This window comes from Meles meles, chromosome 6 (genome assembly GCF_922984935.1).
Source record: "Meles meles chromosome 6, mMelMel3.1 paternal haplotype, whole genome shotgun sequence".
In the NCBI taxonomy this organism is placed as follows: Eukaryota; Metazoa; Chordata; class Mammalia; order Carnivora; family Mustelidae; genus Meles; species Meles meles.
In genome coordinates, this window is record NC_060071.1 from 6,899,776 (window position 1) to 6,904,447 (window position 4,672).

Genomic DNA, 4,672 nt, shown 5'->3' on the forward strand with positions numbered 1-4,672 from the left:
ACAAGGTCAAGTTAGGGGAGGTGACAGAAAGGTCTTCCTGCCCTGCTGACTCTCACCTTGATGAGTCTGAGAGGCCCGAGGCCCCTGGAGCCCTCATTCCACCTCCCTCCTAGGATGGAAACAGGAAGAAGATCCCAGGTGTCTGGACCACCGAGGGCAGCGGCCAGAGTGAAGATAGGTTTGCCGGGAGGGTGGAGGGGACGCAAAGGGGACAGGAGGGTTACTGGCGAGAAAAAGGGATGCCTGGGTCTCTACCCAAGCCTCGCCCTCACAGGAAAAGTAATGTTTTGTGCCATCCTCTGAAATTCATGATTGACCAATAAGATTTTTTTTTACAGGTGAGGGGCAGTATCTGTAACAACCTTCTCGAACATTGTTATTGGAGGGTACGGTGCCAAGCAGGTGGCTGAGAGTTTATTTGTGGAAGAAAACTAGAGAAGTGGAAGACCTATCTCCTTGCGTGGGGGTGGGGATTCGGGGGTCAAGGCCCTAGGTCCCTGTGAGCTGAGCAAGGAAACAGGACATTGAGGGAAGCAGCTGGTACCCCACTCAGCTGTCTTTGAAAGGGAGGCAGGCTCCGGGATCAAGCAAGAACTTGAGAACATCGCGCTTCTGTAACATTTATTGAGCACCTACTGTATGCCAGGGGCTGTGATCACAAAAGATGGAAAAGATCACCGTTTCCTTCAAGGAAGTAAGTCTTGTGGATAAGGATATGGAAACAACCGGGGCGCCTGGGTGGCTCAGCGGGTTAAAGCCTCTGCCTTCAGCTCAGGTCATGATCCCGGGGTGCTGGGATCGAGCCCCGCATCGGGCTCTTTGCTTAGCTGGGAGCCTGCTTCCTCCTCTCTCTCTGCCTGCCTCTCTGCCTACTTGTAATCTCTATCTGTCAAATAAATAAATCTTTAAAAAAAAAAAAAAAAGGATATGGAAACAACCCAAATTTTAGCTCCTTCTAGATACGTGGCCCTGCGCGGGTCCCAACAACTTTTGAGAAGTCCGAGACGAGAATCAGAGGGAAGGAAAGGAACTTGTTCCGAACTGCCCCAGGGCTGGCTTCCTGGGCTTGCGACCTGAGAAGGACCCGCTCTTGGTGGAAAGCTCTTCTGTTGTCCTGTTGAAATTCTTCATAATTTGAGGACGAGGAGCCTGGTATTTTCACGTTTCACGGAGCCCCACCCATTTTTAGCTGGTTCCGGTCATCCCACTATGAAAGTAGTGGAGCTGGGCTCAGTCCCAGTTTGGAGGACTCGGAACCCCATGGCCCACTCCTGTCCTAAAGTTGCCTTATGGTAGGCACTCAGAACTTCTTAGTTCCCTCCTGCCCCTTCTTCTGCTTCAAGTGTCTGGGGGAGCTGGCCAGAGATGAAGGAGGTCATCTTCTCAGAGCCAGACAGATGAAAACACAGAGATTCTGCCTTGTCCCTGCCTGTGCCCCCAAGGGGGTGCCCCCATTTTCACAAGTTGGCTTGCCACCTTAGAGCTGATGATGTTCACATCTATCTGTTTGGATCAACGAGCTCCCAGAAGCTTTATTTCCAACGGCCTGGATGCCTTCCGAGATATCTCAACTTTACATTCCCAAACACAGAGATCACCAGAAGAATGATTTCCCCTTACCCAACCCCCACCAAGACAGTGGCAGAGGGGGAGGGTCACCCTCACTAAGAATGCAGTTGGGCCTTTGGGGGGCGGGGGGGCGGATCATTTCCTTTCGGTCCGGTCTTTGTGTGTGTAGCTGAGAGCTGCCTGTGAGGAGTGTGGACTCACTGGGATTTTTCTTATTTCTGGCAGACCAAGGGGCTGGGGTAGGGTGGTGTAAAGTACTAATTACAGGGCCCTTAGGAACACTGTCCCGTCCTCCGTGAAGACTGGGAGGTCCTATCTCTGAAGACGAATGTTTGCCCCTTAGAAATGTGGGGGGATCTGATTCAGCAAAGATGAGCTGGATTATTGGGGAAACAGAGGCTTTTCTGCAAGTCACCTCCCTGGTAAGACTTGGAAGGGTCTGGACTCTGTGCCAAAGCTTCTTTGACCGCCATATTGTTTGGCAAGAGCTGCCAGGGCATTCATCAACATTCTAGATTCTAGAAAGACAAATAGAATCTAGAATCTAATTTCTAGAAAGACAGATAGGTTAGGCCTGCGGTTGTGCTGGGAAAGGAGTGGATTTTGAGCTCAAAACCTACATACCAGGGACTTCCTCTGCTGAGGTTAGTACTTGGAGAGTGAGGACAGCTAGGGGGTAAGGTTAGGGATAGGGACACCCCCAAGGGCCCCATGGGAAGGGTTTAATGTCTTAGGATCAAGAGGTTGGCAGTGCTAGATGAGGGGTTTAGGGGCTCTAGGCCTGACTGAGAATTGAGGGGTAAAGAAGAGTCAGTACAGACCGCTGCTGGGGAGGAAAAAAGTCTTGGTTTCTACCCTCTTAACTTCTGTGCCTGCGGCCCTTTGAATTAAACTGACAAAAGATCCGTTAACAAATGAAAAGAGGGAGTGCCTGGGTGGCTCAGTGGGTTAAGCCGCTGCCTTCGGCTCAGGTCATGATCCCAGGGTCCTAGGATCGAGGCCCGCATCGGGCTCTCTGCTCAGCGGGGAGTCTGCTTCCTTCTCTCTCTCTGCCTGCCTCTCTGTCTACTTGTGATCTCTCTCTGTCAGGTGAATAAATAAGATCTTTAAAAAAACAAATGAAAAGAGTTTATTTACACACTAGAGTGCTTAATGATGAGTAACTCAAAAGGAAGGGGTAGATTTAGGGGGTCCTATATCTAATTTAGTGGGGGAAGGGAAAGGGGGAGAAAAGTCTCCTGTGGGAAGTAGAAGTTTCTTTAGGAGAACAAAGGGGACAGAAGAATGTCTGGGATAATATTTGTCTGTAAAGGTCTGAGTGGTCTTTCTTCTTCTCCAGGGCCATAAAGCTCCTTCAGAAAGGGAATTTATGCTAGGTTTACTCTTCTCCCGGGAGTAGATCCGCCCCAAAGAAGGAATTACGGCAATCCTCATTACTTAGAAGTTTCTGGTTTTAGCCTTCCATGAGGCTTTTTCCTTCATCTGTTGAATCTCAAATGTCTTCAGTTTAAAATATTCTTAGGGCACGTGGTGGGCTCCGTCAGTGGAACACGTGATCCTTTAATCTCAGGGCTGTGAGTTTGAATCCCTCCTTGGGCGTAGTATTTACTTAAGAAAAATAAATTAAAATTTAAAAAATTATTTACGAGGCACCTGGGTGACTCAGTGGGTTAAGCTTCTGCTTTCGGCTCAGGTCCTGCTCTCAGGGTCCTGGGATGGAGCCCCATGTCTGGCGCTCTGCTCAGCAGGGAGCCTGCTTCCGCCTCTCTCTCTGCCTGCCTCTCTGCCTACTTGTGATCTCTCTCTCTCTATTGAATAAGTAAGTAAAATCTTTTAAAAAATTCTTTACAACTCTGGGATTCTGAGGGGGTCCTCACACCACAAAACTTGGCATTTACACAATAAATATATTTTTTTAAGATTTTATTTATTTGACAGACAGAGATCACAAGTAGGCAGAGAGGCAGGCAGAGAGAGAGGAGGAAGCAGGCTCTCCACTGAGCAGAGAGCCCGATGCGGGGCTCGATCCCAGGACCCTGAGATCATGACTGGAGCCAAAGGCAGAGGCTTAACCCACTGAGCCACCCAGGTGCCCCTACACAATAAATATTTTTGAAAGAATGAATGAACACAGGAAGGCTTAGGTAGGGAGGCTATTGCCTGATCGCCAAGTATGTGGCACAGGGATTAAGGCAGGAAATAAGGTCCAAACTCCCCTTTCTGGTGAAGAGGTTGCCCCATACAGCCAAGCTGTGTTCCCTTCAGCTTCAGTGGCGTATCTGAAATTCATCAAAGACTGGGCCGGCCAACTTGGTCACCCAGTAGCTTTGTGGACCTTCATCTGACATCTGCTGGGACTCAGGAGGCTTTGAGGCCAGAGCCACTGAGCAGTGGGTTTGGAACAAGAAGTCAGAAATTTTAAGTGATAAACCCTCCTGGGCCTACAGTTTGCTGATCGGCCTCTCAGTCCTGCCCAATCTGGGGCTCTGTCTCCAGCTCTCCTCAGGTTTGGTTTTGTTTGGAAGAAAACCACAGGCCCAAAATGGAGTCACTTACGTTAAGGCCTCACATGAGTAAACCAAGCCTAATACCTAACCAACTGCACTTTCAACCCTCCCAGGAATGTAACCTTTAACCAGCCAACACGGAATTTCCGGTTCAGCATGAGGAAATTTACTGATAGGCCCTTTCCGAGGAGGACAACCTTGCCTGAAACAACGCATTCCTAGCTAATAATTTCCCTTTCTCCCTGCCCCTTCTCTGCCTTTAAACATCTTTCCTTCTCTGTAGCTTGAGAGAGCTGCTTGCTGCTTGCTAGATGGGATGCTGCCCAATTCACGAATCATTTCATAAAGCCCAATAGATCTTCAAATTTACTCGGGTTAATTTTGTTTTTTAACAACTTCCAGGGAAGAACTTGATGTTCTTCTGGAAACGGCCTCGCTCCGGTCTCATTCAGGAGATGGGTTGTCCAGATGTCCAGCTGGCCCACGCAGAAAGGCTCTGAGCAGAGCCCTATAAAAATAGATTTTTCTAAAGCATTTCTTCCACATCCTTTTGACTCTGCAGACCAAAACCCAACCCAGATGTGGGCACGTTCCCC